Source organism: Meles meles, unplaced genomic scaffold (assembly GCF_922984935.1).
Source record: "Meles meles unplaced genomic scaffold, mMelMel3.1 paternal haplotype, whole genome shotgun sequence".
Taxonomy (NCBI): Eukaryota; Metazoa; Chordata; class Mammalia; order Carnivora; family Mustelidae; genus Meles; species Meles meles.
The window spans coordinates 1,173,321-1,195,751 of NW_025721612.1; positions in this window are offsets into that span (position 1 = coordinate 1,173,321).

Sequence of the window (22,431 nt, forward strand, 5' to 3'; positions counted from 1 at the left end):
TTCCTTATCCATTCGTCCATTGATGGGCATCTATGTTCTTTCAACAGTTTGGCGATTGTGACCATTGCTGCTATAAATATTGGGGTACAAATGGCCCTTCTTTTCACTACATCTGTATCTTTGGGTAAATACCCAGCAGTGCAATGGCAGGGTCATAGGGAAGCTCCATTTTTAATTTCTTGAGGAATCTCCACACTGTTCTCCAAAGTGGCTGCACCAACTTGCATTCCCACCCACAGTGGAAGAGGGTTCCCCTTTCTCCACATCCTCTCCAACACATGTTATTTCCTGTCTTGCTAATTTGGGCCATTCTAACTGGTATAAGGTGGTGTCTCAAAGTGATTTTAATTTGAATCTCCCTGAGGGCTAATGATGATGAACATTTTTTCATGTGTCTGATAGCCATCTGTATGTCTTCATTGGAGAAGTATCTGTTCATATCATCTTCCCATTATCTGATACGATTATCTGTTTCATGCGTGCTGAGATTGAGGAGCTCGTTATAGATCCTGGATATGAATCTTTTCTCTGTACTGTCATTTTCAAATATCTTCTCCCATTCCGTGGGCTGCATCTTTGTTTTCTTCACTGTTTCCTTTGATGAGCAGAAGCTTTTGATCTTGAGGAAGTCCCAAAAGTTCATTTTCACTTTTGTTTCCTTTGCCTTTGGAGACATATCTTGAAAGAAGTTGCTGTGGCTGATATCAAAAAGGTTACTTCCTATGTTCTCCTCTAAGATTCTGATGGATTCCTGTCTCACGTGGAGGTCTTTTATCCATTTCGAGTTTATCTCTCTGTATGGTGGAAGAGAATGGTCGAGTATCATTCTTCTACATGTAGCTGTCCAGTTTTCCCAGCACCACTGATTGAAGATACTGTCTTTTTTCCACTGTATATTTTTTCCTGTTTTGTCGAAGATTATTTGACCATAGAGTTGAGGGTCCATATCTGGGCTCTCTACTGAGTCCCACTGGTTTATGTGTCTGTTTTTATGCCAGTACCATGCTGTCTTGGTGATCACAACTTTGTAGTAAAGCTTAAAATCAGGTAGCATGATGCCGCCAGTTTTATTTTTGTTTTTCAACATTCCCTTAGTTGATTCAGGGTCTCTTCTGATTCCATACAAATTTTAGGATTAATTGCTCCAGCTCTTTGAAAAAGACCAGAGTAATTTTGATTGGAATGGCATTAAAAGTGTAGATTGTTCTAAGCAGTATAGACATTTTAACAATGTTTACTCTTCTGATCCAAGAGCATGGAACAGTCTTCCATCTTTTTGTGTCTTCTTCAATTCTTTTCATGAGTGTTCTGTAGTTCCTCGAGTACAGATCCTTTACCTCGTTCGTTAGGTTTATTCCCATGTATCTTATGGTTCTTGGTGATAGAGTAAATGGAATCGATTCTCTAATGTCCCTTTCTGTATTTTCATTGTTAGTGTATAAGAAAGACACTGATTTATGTACATTGACTTTGTATCCTGCCATGTTACTGAATTAGTTCTAGTAGTTTTGGGGTCGAGTTTTTTGTGTGTTCCATATAAAGAATGATTTCATCTGTGAAGAGAGAGAGTTTGACTTCTTCATTGCCAATTTGGATACTTTTATTTCTCTTTGTTGTCTGATTGCAGTTGCTAGGACTTTTAATACTATGTTGAACAAGAGTGGTGAGTGTGGGCATCCTTATCATAGTCGTGATCTCAACGGGAAGGCTGTGATCCTTTTCCCAATGAGGATGATATTTGCTGTGGGTCTTTCATAGATAGGTTTTATGAAGTTCAGGAATGTTCCCTCTATCCCTATACTTTGAGAAGTTTTTATCAGGAATGGACGCTGGATTTTGTCAAGTGCTTTATCTGCATCAATTGAGAAGACCATGTGGTTCCTCTTTCTTCTCTTATTGATTTGTTCTATCACATTGATTGATATGCGAATGTTGAACCATCCTTGTAACCCAGGGATGAATCCCACCTGGTCATGGTGGATAATCTTTTTAACGTGCTGCTGGATCCTGTTTGCTAGGATCTTGTTGAGAATCTTAGCATCCATATTCATCAGTGATATGGGTCTGAAATTCTCCTTTTTGGTAGGGTCTTTGCCTGGTTTGGGGATCTGGGTAATGCTGGCTTAATAAAAAGAGTCTGGAAGTTTTCCTTCTGCTTCAATTTTTTTGGAACAGCTTCAGGAGAATTGGTGTTATTTCTTCTTTGCAAGTTTGATAGAATACCCCAGGGAATCCATCAAGTACTGGGCTATTCTGTTTTGGGAGATTTTCGATCGCTGCTTCAATCTTGTTACTAGATATCGGTCTACTCAGGTTGTCAGTTTCATCCTGGTTCGATTTTGGGAGTTTATACTTTTCCAGGAATGCATCCATTTCATCTAGGTTGCTTAGCTTATTGGCATATAACTGTTGATAATAACTTCTGATGATTGTTTCTACTTCCTTGGTGTTAGTTGTGATCTGTCCCTTTTCATTCGTAATTTTATTAATTTGTGCTTTCTCTCTTTTGGATTAGTGTGGCCAATTGTTTATCAATCTTATTGATTCTTTCCGAAAACCAGCTTCTAGTTTCATAGATATGGTCTATTACATCTCTAGTTCCTACCTCATTGATCTCTGCTCTAATCTTTTTTTTTTTCTTTCGTTTCTTTTTTTTTTTTCCATTTTATTTATTTTTTCAGCGTAACAGTATTCATTCTTTTTTTTTTTTTTTTTTTTTTTTTTTTTTTTTCCCCCTTTTATTAATTTTTTCAGCGTAACAGTATTCATTCTTTTTGCACAACACCCAGTGCTCCATGCAAAACGTGCCCTCCCCATCACCCACCACCTGTTCCCCCAACCTCCCACCCCTGACCCTTCAAAACCCTCAGGTTGTTTTTCAGAGTCCATAGTCTCTTATGGTTCGCCTCCCCTCCCCAATGTCCATAGCCCGCTCCCCCTCTCCCAATCCCACCTCCCCCCAGCAACCCCCAGTTTGTTTTGTGAGATTAAGAGTCATTTATGGTTTGTCTCCCTCCCAATCCCATCTTGTTTCATTTATTCTTCTCCTATCCCCCTCCCCCCCCATGTTGCTTCTCCATGTCCTCATATCAGGGAGATCATATGATAGTTGTCTTTCTCCGATTGACTTATTTCACTAAGCATGATACGCTCTAGTTCCATCCACGTCGTCGCAAATGGCAAGATTTCATTTCTTTTGATGGCTGCATAGTATTCCATTGTGTATATATACCACATCTTCTTGATCCATTCATCTGTTGATGGACATCTAGGTTCTTTCCATAGTCTGGCTATTGTAGACATTGCTGCTATAAACATTCGGGTACACGTGCCCCTTCGGATCACTATGTTTGTATCTTTAGGGTAAATACCCAGTAGTGCAATTGCTGGGTCATAGGGTAGTTCTATTTTCAACATTTTGAGGAACCTCCATGCTGTTTTCCAGAGTGGTTGGACCAGCTTGCATTCCCACCAACAGTGGAGGAGGGTTCCCCTTTCTCCACATCCTCTCCAGCATCTGTCATTTCCTGACTTGTTAATTTTAGCCATTCTGACTGGTGTGAGGTGATATCTCATTGTGGTTTTGATTTGTATTTCCCTGATGCCGAGTGACGTGGAGCACTTTTTCATGTGTCTGTTGGCCATCTGGATGTCTTCTTTGCAGAAATGTCTGTTCATGTCCTCTGCCCATTTCTTGATTGGATTGTTTGTTCTTTGGATGTTGAGTTTGCTAAGTTCCTTATAGATTTTGGATACTAGCCCTTTATCTGATATGTCGTTTGCAAATATCTTCTCCCATTCTGTCAGCTGTCTTTTGGTTTTGTTAACTGTTTCCTTTGCTGTGCAAAAGCTTTTGATCTTGATGAAATCCCAATAGTTCATTTTTGCCCTTGCTTCCCTTGCCTTTGCCGTTGTTCCTAGGAAGATGTTGCTGCGGCTGAGGTCGAAGAGGTTGCTGCCTGCGTTCTCCTCAAGGATTTTGATGGATTCCTTTCTCACATTGAGGTCCTTCATCCATTTGGAGTCCCAGGGGAATTCTACCAAACATTTAAAGAAGAACTCATTCCTATTCTCCTGAAACTGTTCCAAAAAATAGAAATGGAAGGAAAACTTCCAAACTCATTCTATGAGGCCAGCATCACCTTGATCCCAAAACCAGACAAGGATCCCACCAAAAAAGAGAACTACAGACCAATATCCTTGATGAACACAGACGCAAAAATTCTCGCCAAAATACTAGCCAATAGGATTCAACAGTACATTAAAAGGATTATTCACCACGATCAAGTGGGATTTATTCCAGGGCTGCAGGGTTGGTTCAACATCCGCAAATCAATCAATGTGATAGAACACATTAATAAAAGAAAGAACAAGAACCATATGATACTCTCAATAGATGCTGAAAAAGCATTTGACAAAGTACAGCATCCCTTCCTGATCAAAACTCTTCAAAGTGTAGGGATAGAGGGCACATACCTCAATATTATCAAAGCCATCTATGAAAAACCCACTGCAAATATCATTCTCAATGGAGAAAAACTGAAAGCTTTTCCATTAAGGTCAGGAACACGGCAGGGATGTCCATTATCACCACTGCTATTCAACATAGTATTAGAAGTCCTAGCCTCAGCAATCAGACAACAAAAAGAAATTAAAGGCATCCAAATTGGTAAAGAAGAAGTCAAACTATCACTCTTCGCAGATGATATGATACTATATGTGGAAAACCCAAAAGACTCCACTCCAAAACTGCTAGAACTTGTACAGGAATTCAGTAACGTGTCAGGATATAAAATCAATGCACAGAAATCAGTTGCATTTCTGTACACCAACAACAAGACTGAAGAAAGAGAAATTAAGGAGTCAATCCCATTCACAATTGTACCCAAAACTATAAGATACCTAGGAATAAACCTAACCAAAGAGACTAAGAATCTATACACAGAAAATTATAAAGTACTCATGAAAGAAATTGAGGAAGACACAAAAAAATGGAAAAATGTTCCATGCTCCTGGATTGGAAGAATAAATATTGTGAAAATGTCTATGCTACCTAAAGCAATCTACACATTTAATGCAATCCCTATCAAAATACCATCCATTTTTTTCAAAGAAATGGAACAAATAATCCTCAAATTTATATGGAACCAGAAAAGACCTCGAATAGCCAAAGGAATATTGAAGAACAAAGCCAAAGTTGGTGGCATCACAATTCCGGACTTCAAGCTCTATTACAAAGCTGTCATCATCAAGACAGCATGGTACTGGCACAAAAACAGACACATAGACCAGTGGAACAGAATAGAGAGCCCAGAAATCGACCCTCAACTCTATGGTCAACTAATCTTCGACAAAGCAGGAAAGAATGTCCAATGGAAAAAAGACAGCCTCTTCAATAAATGGTGCTGGGAAAATTGGACAGCCACATGCAGAAAAATGAAATTGGACCACTTCCTTACACCACACACGAAAATAAACAGTATTCATTCTTTTTGCACAACACCCAGTGCTCCATGCAAAACGTGCCCTCCCCATTACCCACCACCTGTTCCCCCAACCTCCCACCCCTGACCCTTCAAAACCCTCAGGTTGTTTTTCAGAGTCCATAGTCTCTTATGGTTCGCCTCCCCTCCCCAATGTCCATAGCCCGCTCCCCCTCTCCCAATCCCACCTCCCCCCAGCAACCCCCAGTTTGTTTTGTGAGATTAAGAGTCATTTATGGTTTGTCTCCCTCCCAATCCCATCTTGTTTCATTTATTCTTGATTACTTCCCTTCATGTGTTTGGAGTTGGTTTGATTTGTTGTTGATTCTCCAGTACTTTAAGTTGTAGAGACAGCTGGTGTATTCTGGATTTTTCAATTTTTTGAGGGAGGCTAAAATGGCTATGTATTTCCCCCTTAGAACTGCCTTTGCTGTATCCCATAGGTTTTGGACCGAGGTGTCTTCATTCTCATTGGTTGCCATGAATGTTTAAGTTCATCTTTGATCTCCTGGTTGATCCAGAGACACCACAGCCCCGTGCCCCTCCCCGATCTCCTGGTTGATCCAAGCATTCTTAAGCAAAGTTTCATTCAATTCTCTTATTTCTTTATTGATTTTCTGCTTCAATGATCTGTCTACTACTGAGAGAGGCATGTTAAGATCTCCTACTATTAATGTATTCATATCAATATGACTCTTTTTCTTGATTAATAGTTTTCTTATCTAATTGGATGCTCCCATATTGTAGGTATAGGTATTTACAATTGTTAGATCAACTTGGTGGATATTCCCTTTAAGAATGATGTAGTGTCCTTCTGTATCTCTGACTACAGTCTTTAGTTTAAAATCTAATTTATCTGATATGAGAATCGCTACCATAGCCTTCTTTTGAGGCCCATTGGCATGAAAGATGCTTCTCCTTCTCTTCACTTTCAGTCTGGGTGTATCTTTAGGTTCAAAATGGGTTTCTTGTAGACAACATATGGATGGGTCCTGCGTTTTATCCAATCTGCAAACTTGTGTCATTTTATGGGGTGCATTTAGGTCATTCACATTGAGAGTGATTATTGATAGATAAGTTTCTATTGACATTGTGTTACCTTTGAAATCTTTCTGTCTGTAGATTGTCTCTATATTTCTGTTCAATGATATTCTTAGGATTTTTTTCTCTTTTATAGGACCCCCCTTAGTATTTCCTGCAGTGTCGCCTTGGTGGTTACATAGTCTTTAAGCCTTGCAGGTCTTGGAAACTCTTTATCTCTTCATCCATTTTGAATGACAGTTTTGCTGGATAAAGTGTTCTTGGCTGCATGTTATTCTCATTTAGTGCTCTGAATATATTTTGCCAGCCCTTCCTGGCTTGCCAGGTCTCTGTGGACAGGTCTGACATTAATCTGATGGGCTTTCCTCTGTATGTAAGGAGCTTCTTTGTCCTAGCTGCTTTCAAGAGGGTCTGCCTAGAGTTATAATTCTTCATTCTAAGGGGTCGTGAGGACTTTCCAGAATCTAAAATCTTGGGGGGAAACCGTTCTGCCTCTAGTACATGAACGCTCTTTCCATTCATGAGATTGGGAAAAATTTCATAGACAAATTCTTCCACCACATCTTCTAGACTTCTTTCTTTCTCCTCCCCTTCAGGGATTCCAATAATTCTGACATTAGAACATTTCATGGCATCATTTATTCCCCTGATTCTGTTTTTGTGGCTTCTGAGCTGTTTGTTCCAGGCTTCCTCCTGATCCTTTCTCTCTATTTGTTTGTCCTCCAGATCACTATTTTTATCTTCTGTCTTGGTTACCCTAGCTTTCAGAGAATTTAGATTGGATTGGAACTCATTGAGAGCATTTTGAACATCATCCTTGGTGGCTTTCAGTTCTGCCCTAACTTTGTGAACATCATCCCTGGTGGCTTGGAGTTCTGCCCTAATCAATTCCGTTTGGTCATCCATGTATTTCTCCAACTGAGCTATTGCCTGGATAATTGTTAGTCTGAATTCCTTTTCTGACATATTGTCTATGTCGATAGCCATTAGCTCTGTTGCAGAAGATCCATCCTCTGTATTTTTCTTCTGTTGGGCATTCCTCCTCCTAGTCATTTTGGTGAGAGATGACTGAACATATGTCGCTGGATGTATCAAATGTGGTGCAGTCAAGGTTCACCCTGAAATGATTCTGAGCAATCAGGATTCCCCACCCAATCGATATAAAAAAGAAAGGAGAAAAAAAATGAAGGTAGAGAGAGAGTGAGAGAGAGAGACAGCAAAAAAAGGAAGATAAAAGAGAAGACTCAGCCCAAATGGGCCCCAAGGTAAAATTTATGAAGTATACAAACAAAAGTAGAAAAACAAAAAGACTGAAAAAAGTATAGTACAAGAGAGGGGAGTAGTCAATATGGCGGACAAGTAGCAGGCTGAGACTACATCAGGTAGCAGGAGATCAGCTTGATAGCTTATCTAAACATTGCAAACACCTACAAATCCAATGGGAGATCAAAGAGAAGAAGAACAGCAATTCTAGAAACAGAAAATCAACCACTTTTGGAAAGGTAGGACTGGCGGAGAAGTGAATCTAAAATGACGGGAAGATAGACCATGGGGGGAGGGGCCGGCTCCCGACAAGCAGCAGAGCAATGGAGCACAAAATCAGGACTTTTAAAAGTCTGTTGCACTGAGGGACTTTGCTCCAGAGGCTAAACCGGGGTGAAGCCCACGTGGGGTCAGCATGGCCCCAGATCCTGCAGGGTCACAGAAGGATCGGGGGTGTCGGAGTGTCGCAGAGCTTGCAGGTGTTAGAACAGAGAAGCCGGCTACAGAGACAGAGCCTAGGACTGAACTCTCAGCTCGGGGTTACCTTGAACTGGTCACGGGCTGGGTGAGCTCGGAGCGCGGCTGGAGGCTGGGGATACGGGAGTGATTGGGCGCTGTCCTCTGGGGGCTCACCAAGGAGTGGGGTCCCGGGCTCTTGGCTCCTCCGGGCCAGAGACTAGGAGGACACCATTTTTATTCCCATCCTCTGGAACTCGACGGAAAACATTCAGGGAACAGAAGCTCCAAAAAGCGAACCCGAGCCGATTACTTAGTCCGGCCCCGGTAAGGGTGGTACAATTCCGCCTTGGGCAAAGACACTTGAGAGTCACTACAACAGGCCCCTCCCCCAGAAGATCAACAAAATATCCAGCCAGGTCGAAGTTCATCTATCAAGGAAAGCAGGTTCAATACCTAAGACAGCAGTGGAATTCCAGAGGAGGAGAAAGCAAAGCAGGGAACTCATGGCTTTCTCCCCATGATTCTTTAGTCTTGTGGTTAATTCAATTTTTTTTTCAATTTTTTTCTTTCTTTTTTCTTCTTCTGCTAAATTTTTTAAAACTTTTACCCTTTTCTTTTTTAACATTTTTTGACTAGTTTATCTAAAAAATATATTTTTTCTTTCCTTTTTTATATTTTTTCTTGATTTGTTTTATTTTTTTAATTTTTTTCTTTTTTTTCTGAACCTCTTTTTATTCCCCCTCCCCACAATTTGGGGTCTCTTCTGATTTGGTTAAGTGCATTTTTCTGGGGTCGTTGCCACCCTTTTAGTATTTTATTTGATCCTTCATATCCTCTTATCTGGACAAAATGACAAGGCGGAAAAAATCACCACAAATGAAAGAACAAGAGACAGTACCGAAGGCTAGGGATCTAATCAACACAGACATTGGTAATATGTTAGATCAAGAGTTCAGAATGATGATTCTGAAGGTCTAGCCAGGCTCGAAAAAGGCATGGAAGTTATTAGAGAAACCATCTCTGGAGAGATAAAAGCCCTTTCTGGAGAAATTAAAGAACTAAAATCTAACCAACTTGAAATCAAAAAAGCTATTAATGAGGTGCAATAAAAAATGGAGGCTCTCACTGCTAGGATAAATGAGGCAGAAGAAAGAATTAGTGATCTAGAAGACCAAATGACAGAGAATAAAGAAGCCGAGCAAAAGAGGGACAAATAGCTACTGGACCATGAGGGGAGAATTTGAGAGATAAGTGACACCATAAGACAAAAAAACATTAAATAATTGGGATTCCAGAAGAAGAAGAAAGAGAGAGAGGAGCAGAAAGTCTATTGGAGATAATTATTGTAGAGAATTTTCCTTATATGGCAAAGGGAACAAGCATCAAAATCCAGGAGGGGCAGAGAACCCCTCTCAAAGTCAGCAAGAATAGGTCCACACCCCGTCACCTAATAGTAAAATTTAAAAGTCTTAGTGACAAAGAGAAAAACCTGAAAGCAGCCCGGGAAAAGAAGTCTGTAACATAAAATGGTAAAAATACTAGATTGGCAGCAGACTTATCCACAGAGACCTGGCAGGCCAGAAAGAGCTGGCATGATATATTCAGAGCACTAAACGAGAAAAACATGCAGCCAAGAATACCCTGTCCAGCTAGGCTATCATTGAAAATAGAAGGAGGGATAAAAAGATTCCAGGGTAAACAAAAACTGAAAGAATTTGCAAACACCAAACCAGCTCTGCAGGAAATATTGAAAGGGGTCCTCTAAGCAAAGAGAGAGCCTAAAAGTAGTAGATCAGAAAGATACAGAGACAATATACAGTAACAGTCACCTTACAGGCTAATAATGGCACTAAATTCATATCTCTCAATAGTTACCCTGAATGTTAATGGGCTAAATGCCCCAATCAAAAGACACAGGGTATCAGAATGGATTAAAAAAAAAAAAACATCAATATGTTGCCTACAAGAAACTCATTTTAGATGCGAAGACACCTCCAGATTTAAAGTGAGGGGGTGGAAAACAATTTACCATGCTAATGGGCATCAGAAGAAAGCTGGGGTGGCAATCCTTATATCAAATCAATTAGATTTTAAGCCAAAGACTATAATAAGAGAAGAGGAAGGACACTATATCATACTCAAAGGGTCTGTCCAACAAGAAGATCTAACAATTTTAAATATCTATGCCCCTAACGTGGGAGCAGCCAACTATATCAATCAATTAATAACAAAATCAAAGAAACACATCAATAATAAATACAATAATAGTAGGGGACTTGAACACTCCCCTCACTGAAATGGACAGATCATCCAAGCAAAAGTTCAACAAGGAAATAAAGGCCTTCAATGACACACTGGACCAGATGGACATCACAAATATATTCAGAACATTTCATCCCAAAGCAACAGAATACACATTCTTCTCTAGTGCACATGGAACCTTCTCCAGAATAGATCACATCCTGGGTCACAAATCAGGTCTCAACCGGTATCAAAATATTAGGATCATTCCCTGCATATTTTCAGACCACAATGCTCTGAAGCTAGAACTCAATCACAAGAGGAAAGCTGGAAAGAACCCAAATACATGGAGACTAAACAGCATCCTTCTAAAGAATGAATGGGTCAACCAGGAAATTAAAGATGAATTGAAAAAATTCATGGAAACAAATGATAATGAAAACACAACGGTTCAAAATCTGTAGGACACAGCAAAGGCAGTCCTGAGAGGAAAATATATAGCGGTACAAGCCTTTCTCAAGAAAAAAGAAAGGTCTCAATTACATAACCTAACCCTACACTTAAAGAAGCTGGAGAAAGAACAAGAAAGAAACTGTAAACCCAGCAGAAGAGAAATCATAAAGATCAGAGAAGAAATCAATGAAATAGAAACCAAAAAAAAAAAAAAAATAGAAAAAATCAATGAAACTAGGAGCTGGTTTTTGGAAAGAATCAATAAGATTGATAAACCCCTGGCCAGACTCATCAAAAAGAAAAGAGAAAGGACCCAAATAAATAAAACCATGAATGAAAGAGGAGAGATCACAACTAACACCAAAGAAATACAGACAATTATAAGAATATACTATGAGCAATTCTACGCCAACAAATTTGGCAATCTGGAAGAAATGGAGGCATTCCTAGAGACATATAAACTACCACAACTGACCCATGAAGAAATAGAAAACCTGAACAGGCCCATAACCAGTAAGGAGTTTGAAACAGTCTTCAAAAATCTCCAGAAAAAAAGCCCAGGGCCAGATGGCTTCTCAGGGGAATTCTACCAAACATTTAAAGACAGCCTCTTCAATAAACGGTGCTGGGAAAATTGGACAGCCACATGCAGAAAAATGAAATTGGACCATTTCCTTACACCACACACGAAAATAGACTCAAAATGGATGAAGGACCTCAATTTGAGAAAGGAATCCATCAAAATCCTTGAGGAGAATGCAGGCAGCAACCTCTTCAACCTCAGCCGCAGCAACATCTTCCTAGGAACATCGGCAAAGGCAAGGGAAGCAAGGGCAAAATGAACTATTGGGATTTCATCAAGATCAAAAGCTTTTGCACAGCAAAGGAAACAGTTAACAAAACCAAAAGTCAACTGACAAAATGGGAGAAGATATTTGCAAACGACATATCAGATAAAGGACTAGTGTCCAAAATCTATAAGGAACTTAGCAAACTCAACACCCAAAGAACAAACAATCCAATCAAGAAATGGGCAGAGGACATGAACAGATATTTCTGCAAAGAAGACACCCAGATGGCCAACAGACACATGAAAAAGTGCTCCACATCACTCGGCATCAGGGAAATACAAATCACAACCACAATGAGATATCACCTCACACCAGTCAGAATGGCTAAAATGAACAAGTCAGGAAATGACAGATCCTGGCGAGGATGTGGAGAAAGGGGAACCATCCTCCACTGTTGGTGGGAATGCAAGCTGGTGCAACCACTCTGGAAAACAGCATGGAGGTTCCTCAGAATGTTGAAAATAGAACTACCCTATGACCCAGCAATTGCACTACTGGGTATTTACCCTAAAGATACAAACATAGTGATCCGAAGGGGCACATGTACCTGAATGTTTATAGCAGCAATATCTACAATAGCCAAACTATGGAAAGAACCTAGATGTCCATCAACAGATGAATGGATAAAGAAGATGTGGTATATATATACAATGGAATATTATGCAGTCATCAAAAGAAATGAAATTTTGCCATTTGCAATTACGTGGATGGAACTAGAGGGTATCATGCTTAGTGAAATAAGTCAATCTGAGAAAGACAACCATCATATGATCTCCCTGATATGAGGACATGGAGATGCAACATGGGGTTTAGGAGGATAGGAGAAGAATAAATGAAACAAGATGGGATTGGGAGCGAGACAAACCTAAATGACTCTTAATCTCACAAAACAAACTGGGTGTTGCTGGAGGGAGGTGGGGTTGGGAGAGTGGGAGGGGGTTATGGACATTTTGGAGGGTATGTGCTATGGTGAGTGCTGTGAAGTGTGTAAACCTGGTGATACACCGACCTGTACCCCTGGGGATAAAAATATGTTATATGTTTATAAAAGAAAAGAAAAGAATGGATGAATACCCAACTTTTGTTGCAACATGGACGGGACTGGATGTGATTATGCTGAGTGAAATAAGTCAAGCAGAGAGAGTCAAGTATCACAAGGTTTCACTTATTTGTGGAGCATAACACATGACATGAAGGACATTGGGAGATGGAGAGGAGAAGGAAGTTGAGGGAAATTGGAAGGGGATGTGAACCATAAGAGACTATGGACTCTGAAAAACAACCTGAGGGTTTTGAAGGGGCGGGGTGGGAGGTTGGGGAAACCAGGTGGTGGGTAATAGGGAGGGCACGTATTGCATGAAGCACTGGGTGTTGTGCAAAAACAATGAATACTGTTATGCTGAAAAATAAATAAATTTAAAAAAAAGAAAAAAATATATGACAACAGAAAAAAAATATATGAAAGCAAAAAAAGGAAGAACCTCGTCAAAAAGAACCTCAAGTATAAGATTTATATACTATCAGGATAAACACAAATACACAGAAACACTGGCGGAAAGAAAAGTTGGGAGAGTGGTTATAAATTCTCAGTGTAGGCAAGGAACATTATTTTGATTCTTCCTGGATGTATCTTGATGTCTTTGTGAAAGGACTCAACTTTCCTAAGATAAAGAGGGATTAAAAATTGTTTTACCTATGGGGTAGCATTCGTTGGGGAAAGGGGATTACCTTGAAGTTAGCGCCATATGTATATTAGAAAATAAAGATTAAAAAAGAATAAACTAGACTAAACTAAACTAAAATTAAAAAATAAAAAAATAGAAAAGCAAAAGAAAAACACGGGTGTATATATCAAAAAGTTCAGGTTAGATGGTTATTAAGGAATTTGATGTACTGGACATCTCACTGTGATGGGAAATATGTTAAAAATTATCTATATGTATAAAAAAAGAACAAGAATAATGGTAATGAGCTAAAAATAAAAGTTGTATTTATGAAGTAGTAGTGGTTTTTTTCTCTCTCTCTCTTTTTTTTTCTTTTCTGTTTGGTTTTCTGGGGGAGGGACCTGCCACGTGGGTTTTCAGTCAATGATGTTCCCTGAGTTAAGTCCTCACCCTTTCACCTCACCACCACCTTCAAGGGGGTGGGCTCTGAAGAAACTGTTTTTTTTTTTTCAGGCTTTTGTTCTCTGGAGGTTTTTATGTTTGTTCATCTGTTTTCTCTCTCCTTGACAGCTTTTGATGGTTTTTAGAGGTTTAGAGGAGAGCAAACTGCACCACAACCTCCCTCTCAGAAAGAAGCCTCAGAAAGCTCTGCAGAGCTCCTGGCAGAGTAGGTTCTGAGTCACAGTCCTTGGGCATGCAGGATCTCCTCCTTGTACCCCAAACCACAGCCGTGGTGGATGTCTGGGAAGCTCCAGACATCCAGACATCCAGAGATGTTCCAAGCAGCGATTGCACACTTGGATTTTCCCACTGGCCCGGGCTGGGAGTGCCTGGTTTTTCCGGGTCCAAGTGCTCCTGGCTAACGCCTCTGAGCACCTCTCCCAAGGGAGGGTGTGGGGCATGCGTGTCTCAGGAATGCCATCTGGTCAGGCTCCCAGCCCCTCACGGGAGCCAGACCCCACGTGTTATCGGGTGTGCTGGTAGCTCAGGCATACTGGCGGCTCAGGGACCAAGACCTGGTTTCTCTGCCGCACTCTCTCTGGCTCAGCACCAGAGGAGGCTGTCCTGGGTCTGGTGACTTAAGCCCCTGTCCCTAACCGCCCCAATTCCCACAATTTCCCCCATGATCCTTTGCTCTTTTTTGAGTGCTTTCAACCAGACTCCAAGTTAATGCTGGTCCCCAGATGCAGGGCATTCTCGTATTGGGGTATTGCTTTCCAATTGGTCACCTCTGGTGGTTCCCTCCCCCTTTTGTTTATCTTCCGATATCAGTCCAAATTTCCCACTCCGCTTTACCTGTCCACTGGAGTCTTCTGCTCTTGTAGAGATCCAGACGTGTATAATTCTGATCTCAGGCTGATTTCATGGGTGATCGGAGTTCTTTGGTAGCGAGTCAGCTCACTTTAGGGTACAGGTTGAAACGGCGCCTCCTCCTACTTCCCGGCCATCTTGACCTCTCTATATCTAAATTTTAAGTGGGATTTTGCAGTTTGAAATCATATGTGCAGAAATTTGCATCTTTTTAAAGACTGATTTATTTATTTGAGAGAAACAGTAGGGTGGAGAGGGGCATTGGGAAAGAGACATCTAAGCAGTATAGAGTCTGCTGCTGGGCTCATCATACAACTGCAAAACCAGGACCTAAGCCAAAACCTAAGATTAGGACAACCAACCCACTGCAACACCCAGGTGCCCCAGAAATATCAATTCTTATACCTACTTACTTTCCAGATAATTAATGGTCTGTTCACAAATCCTAGGAAACCAAACAAATGTACTCATCATTCCCTGAACCGGGTCACAACATGAATGTTTAAGCTGAATAAATAGAAAGGCCTTTATTTTTTATATTTATTTTTCCAACATACAAATGCTTATTAATACGAATGAGGATTTAAAGACAGGCAAAGTGAAAATAGTTATAGAAAGACCTTTGAAGATTTTATTTATTTATTTGACACAGAGATAGAGATCACAGGTAGGCAGAGAGGCAGGCAGAAAGAGAGGGGAAGCAGTCTCCCCACTGTTCAGACAGCAAGATACATGGCTTGACCCCATGAACCTGAGTTCATGGTCTGAGTTGAAGGCAAAGGCTTAACCCACTGAGTCACCCAGGCACCCCTAGAAAGACCTTTAAATAAAGAATATCTTCTGTGTACATTTGTTTTCATATGGCACCAGAAAATAAACCCTAAAGAAATTAATTTAAACCTGATCCTGTGTAAACATGAGAATTTTATTCTTTTCCAATCATTGCATCCTTCTTAATCATCTCCAGTGGGATTTTCATTATGGAGAAATGAGTCAGGCAGTGGGACTGCGTAATTGGATAGAACTGTGAAATATTTTTAAGTCCTTCAAAATTCTTATGTTCCCAAGGGGAAGAAGACAAATGAAAGAAGTTTAATATGATTTGGTTAAAACATGAGACAATGGAATATATTTACAAATATCAAGACAGTTATTTGCAAATGCTTTTAGATACCAACTGGAGCTTTTTTTTTTTTTTTAAGAAATGAAGTTGGAATAAATAACCTTAAGTAAAGTTCAAATAGTGCTTTGCTTTATAGTACAATTAGGTGAATGGAAACTCTGTAAAAATGTTACCAAAAAATCATTTAGTTGGATCATTTCAACGACACTGATTAAAAGTCAGCAAAGGTTGGGGCGCCTGGGTGGCTCAGTGGTTTAGGCCGCTGCCTTCGGCTCGGGTCATGATCTCAGGGTCCTGGGATCGAGTCCCGCATCGGGCTCTCTGCTCGGCAGGGAGCCTGCTTCCCTCTCGCTCTCTCTGCCTGCCTCTCTGCCTACTTGTATCTCTCTCTGTCAAATAAATAAATAAAAAATCTTTAAAAAAAAAAAAAAAAAAAAAAAAAAAGTCAGCAAAGGTAACTTTAAATACTGTGCCAACTATGATTCACCCATAATATTAGGGTGTTTAATTAAAATGTAATAAATAATAATTGAAGGGATAATTTAAATCTATCCACTTTTCCTTGTTTATTATCAGTAAGACAAATAATTGTCCCTGATATTCCATAATTTGTTTACTTAAAGAGAATAAATATTGGATATATATAATATTATAGAGGTATATTTAAACTTATGAGTATAAAAACAAGTAATATATATTTGGAGAGTTTTTCAAAAGTAAAAGCCTGTTATTCATAGGACACATCTATGATATCTGTTTGATCTACTGTCATACCCTATAAAATAAATCAACACTTTAAGTATTCTTAAATAAGAATTCTATTGAATACAAATGTGTTGGAATGGGTGTGTATAATTACCACCACTAGCAGCGTAGCATATAATCTCACTATTATAAACTCAATTAAAATTTCCTTCTTTTATAAATAATTAAAAAACAATTCAGATTTATATAATGATTAGAGTCTAATTTCAGATGTACAAGACATAGAATATATGCAGTGGATTAATAAATATAATTAATTAAATTTCTTTTTTTCTCTCTGCTTTTATTAACATCAGTTTCATTGTACATATAGTTCTTATGGCTGGAAAAATAGGAAAACAGCATCATCAGGATTCATATATATAATTCACATGTGTCTACAATATGCTACTCATATAGCTGTCAGAATAGTAAGGAAAATCCTTTATCAAAAGCATCCCTCAATTAACTCCTGACAAAATTGATATTTTGTAGCATCCATGTTCCTGAAATAATCATGAAGAATGGGCTTGCTATTATTCATTTGATGGTTGGTACACATCCCTAGGACTGACTTTGAAGCCTATATTAGTTTATAACTTTCGACTGTCAATGGTTCTCAATGCAGGACACCAATTTTTATTGATATGACTTTTTGTCTGTGAATCAAATGCAGCTCAGGTCCATGTCTTTATTCCTGTTTTCTGTGTTGAATTCTCACTCATTCCTATTATGCCACAACTATTACAGCAACAAAATAAGAGCAATGGTGAGGCTATGTAACAGATCTTAAACCTTCTCTTTGGATCTCAAATGTTTCACTTTTATTCATATTTTATTTGTCAGAACAAGTCACACAGTGAAACTTACATTAAATTGAGAGGGAATATTCCATTTCTCTGGATGTGCTAATCCCCAAACAAATCCCCAAACTTGTTCCCAGGGGGTAGTGCTTGTATTGCTTTAATGGTATACTTTGATATGCTTAGCTTTCCATTTGACTTATTATGTTCCCATCACTAGTCAAGATTTTCCTTTGAAACCTATTATAATGCACAAAGGACAACTACAAAATCTCAGTGAGATAAAAAATAAAATAAGCATTTATTTCACACAACCTTACAGATTTGATGGCTGGTTTTTGAGTTCAGAATGGTTCCATGTGTCTCTTAATCCTCCCAAACCAGCTCAATGGACAGCAGCTACTCAGGGCATACTTCCCTTGTGGTGGAAGTTCAAGTTTTCAAGGGAAAGCTGCTTATAAAATAAGCAGACTCCAACTTTTATCCACATTTTTATTAACATATAATGTATTATTTATTTCAGGGATAGAAGCCTGTGATTCATCAGTCTTATATGATTCACAGAACTCACCATAGTACACATACCCTTCTCAATGTTTATCACCCAGCCACCGCATCCCACCTACCCCCTTCCCTTCCAGCAACCCTCAGCTTGTTTTCTGAGATTAAGAGTCTGTTATGGTTTGTCTCCCTTTCTGGTTTCATCTTTTTTCATTTTTCTCACCTTTCTACTATGATCCTCTGTCTTGATTCTCAAATTCATCATATTGGTGAGATTATATAATTGTCTTTCTCTGATTAACTTATTTGCATATCATAATACCCTCTAGTTCCATCCACATCATTGCAAAAGGAAAAAAATTCATTTTTGTTGGCCGCATAGTATTCTGTTGTATATATATATATATATAGCATATATTCTTTATCCATTCCTCTGAAGCTGGACATATAGGCTCCGTCCATAGTTTGGCTATTGTGGACATGGCTTTTATAAACATTCATGTGCATATGCCCCTTCAGATCACCACATTTGTTTCCTTACGGTAAATATCCAGTAGGGAAGTTGGTGGGTCATAGGGGGGCTCTGTTCCCTCCCCCTTTTATTTCACTCAGATGTCTTTTACCCCTTGTCTATAGAGAATTTATTTTAAATTTACTTAATTTTTTCAGTGTTCCAAGATTCGTTGTTTATGCACCACACCAGTGGTCCATGCAATACGTGCCTTCCTTAATACACACCACCAGGCTCACCTAACACCACAATTCCTCCCCCCAAAACTGTAACTTTGTTTCTCAGAGTACACAGTCTCTCATGCTTTATCTCCACCTCCAATTTCCCCAACTCCCCTCTCCTCTCCATCTCCCCATGTCCTCCATGTTATTCCTTATGCTCCCCAAGTAAGTGAAACAATATGACAATTGACTCTCTCTACTTGACTTATTTCACTCAGCATAAGCTCCTCCAGTCCCATTCATGTTGATATCAAAGTTGGGTATTAATGCATAATATTCCACTGTATATATGGACCATATCTTCTTTATCCATTCATCTCTTGAAGGGCATCTTGGCTCTTTTCACAGTTCATCAAATGTGGCCATTGATTCTATGAGCACTGGGGTATATACAGAGCTTCTTTTCACTACATCTGAATCTTTTGAGCAAATACCCAGTAGTGCAATTGCAGAGTCATGGTGTAGCTCTATTTTTAAATTTTTTTTAAGATTTTATTTATTTATTTGACAGAGATCACAAGCAGGCAGAGAGGCAGGCAGAGAGGAGGAAGCAGGCTCCCCGCGGAGCAGAGAGCCCAATGCGGGGCTCAATCCCAGGACCCTGAGATCATGACCTGAGCCAAAGGCAGCGGTTTAATCCACTGAGCCACCCAGGCACCCCGTAGCTCTATTTTTAATTCCTTAAGGAATCTCAACACTGTTTTCCAAAGTAGCTGCACCAACTTTCATTCCCATCAACAGTGTAAGAGGGTTGCCATTTCTCCACATCCTCTCCAACACTTGTTGTTTACTGTCTTGTTAATTTTGGTCATTCTAACTGATGCAAGGTGGAATCGCAATGTGGTTCTGATTTCAATCTTCCTAATGGCTAATACTGATGCACATTTTTCATGTTACTGTTAGCCACTTGTACGTCTTCTTTGGAAAAGTATCTGTTCATGTCTTCTGCCCATTTTTTTTTTTTGCATGATTATCTGTTTTTTGAGTGTTGAGTTTGAAGAGTTCTTTATAGATCTTGGATATCAGCCCTTTGTCTGTACTGTCATTTGCGAATATCTTCTCCCATTCCTTGGATTGCCTCTTTGTTTTGTTGACTGTTTTCTTTGAAGGTCAGAAGCTTTAGATCTTGGTGAAGTCCCAAAAGTTCATTTTTGCTTCTGTTTCCTTTATGTTTGGAAACTTGTATTGAGAGAAGTTGCTGTGGCCGGTGTGGAAGAGTTTACTGCCTTTGTTCTCCAAAGGGATTTTGATAGATTCCTGCCTACATTGAGGTTTTTGTTTTGTTTTTGTTTTTGTTTTTGTCCATTTTGAGTTTATCTTTGTGTATGGTATAAGAGATTGTCGTGTTTCCTTCTATATATAGCTGCCCAATTTTGCCAACACCATTTATTGAAGACACTATCTTTTTTCCACTTGGTATTTTTGCCACCTTGTCAAAGATTAGTTGATCATAGAGTTGTGGGTCCATATGCAGACTCTCTACTCTGTTCCACTGGTCTATCCTTCTGTTTTTGTGCCAGTACTATGCTGTCTTGGTGACCATAGCTTTATAATAATGCTTGAAATCAGACAACATGATGCGCCCATGTTTGCTTTTCTTTTTCAACATTTACTTAGCAATTAGGGGTCATTTTCAGGTCCATACAAATTTTAGGATTGTTTGGTTCAGCATTATGGAAAATACTAGTGGAAATTTGGCTGGGATGGCATTGAAAGTATAGATTGCTCTGGCCAGTATAGACATTTTAACAACATTTATTCTTCCAATCAAAGATCATGGAATGCTTTTCCATCTTTTTGTTTCTTCTTTAATTTCTTTCATAAGTGTTCTGTAGTTCGTTGAGTACAGATACTTTACCTCTTTGGTTAGGTTTATTCCCAGGTATCTTATGTTTCACAGTGCTGTAGTAAGTGGAATCAATTCTTTAATTTCCCTTTCTGTATTTTGATTATTAGTGTAAAAGAAAGAAACTGATTTCTGTGCATTGATTTTGTATCCTGCCACATTATGCAATTGCTGTATGAGTTCTAGTAGTTTGGAAATGGAGTCTTTTGAGTTTTCTGTGTAATGTATCATGTCATCTGCAAAGAGAGAGTTTGACTTCTTCTTTGCCAATCTGAATGACTTTTATTTTCTTTTAGGTGTCTGATTGCTGTTGCTATGACTCCTAGACTATGGTGAACAACAGAGGCAGGAGTCATCATTCTTGTGTTTTTGACCTCAAAATTAAGGATGTTAGCATTTCCCCTTTGAGAATGATATTCTCTGTGGGTTTTTCATAGAAAGATTTTATGAAGTTTTGGAATGTTCCTTTTAATCCTATCCTTTGAAGAGTTTTTTGTTGTTTTTGTTTTTGCTGTTTCAGGAAAGGATGTTGTATTTTGTCAAATGCTTTTTCTGCTTCAATTTAGAGGACCACGTGGTTCTTTGTTCTTCTCTTATTGATTTGTTCGATCACATTGGTTAATTTGGGAATGTTGAACCACACCTCCATCCCAGGGATAAATCCCACCTTGTCACAGTAGATAATATTTTTAATGCACAGTTGGATCCTGTTACCTAGGATCTCATTGAGAATCTTGACATGTACACTGATCATGGATATTGGTCTAAAACTCTCCCTTTTGATGGGGTCTTTGCCTTATTTGGGGATCAGGGTAATGCTGACTTCATAGAAAGAGTCTGGAAGTTTTCTTCTATTTCTATTTTTGGGAAAAGCTTCAGGAGAATGGGTATTTTTTCCTTCCTTGAATGTTTGGTTGAATTCCCTAGGGAATCCATCAGGTCCTTGGCTCTTGCTTCGTGGGAGGTTTTAGGTCACTGCTTTAATCTCCTTACTAGATATTGGTCAATTCAAGTTGTCAATTTCTTCCTATTTTAGTCTTTGAAGGTTATAGGTTTCCAATAATGCATTCATTTCTTCTAGGTTGCTAGATTTATAGGTGTATAGCTGTTGATAATAATTTCTGATGATTGTATCTATTTCCTTGTTGTTAGTCATGACCTCTCCCATTTCATTCATAATTTAATTAATCTGAGTATTCTCTCTTTTCTTTTGGATTGACTTGGCCAGTGATTTATTGATCTTATTAATTCTTTTAAAGAATCAGCTTCTAGTTTCCGTGATGTGTTCTACTGTATCTCTAGTTTCTAACTCATTGATCTCTGTTCAAATCTTGATTATTTCCCTTCTTGTGCATGGAGTTGGCTTAATTTGTTGTTGATTTTCAGTTCCTTAAGGCATAACAGAGCTGATGTATTTGGGATTTTTCAATTTTTTTGAGTGAGGCTTGGATGGCTATGTATTTCCCCCTTAGAACCACCTTTGATGTATCCTATAGGTTTTGGACCAATGTGTCTTCATTCTCATTGGTTTCCATGAATTTTTTAAGTTCTGCTTTGATTTTCTGGTTGATCCAAACATTCTTGAACAGGATGGTCTTTAGTTTCCAAGTGTTTGAATTCCTTCCAAGTTTTTTCTTATATTTGAGTTCCAGTTTCAAAGAATTGTGGTTTGAGGATATGCAGGAAATAATCTCAATCTTTTGTTATCCATTGAGCCCTGATTTGTGATCCAGTATGTGGTTTACTCTCAAAAAATTTCCATTTGCACTTGAGAAGAATGAGTAGTCTGCTGTTTTAGGGTGGAATGCTCTGTATATAATTTTGCGGCCCATCTGGTCAAAGGTGTCATTCAAAGCTCCTGTTTCCTTTTTATTTTAATATTTTATTTATTTATTTGACAGAGATCACAAGTAGGC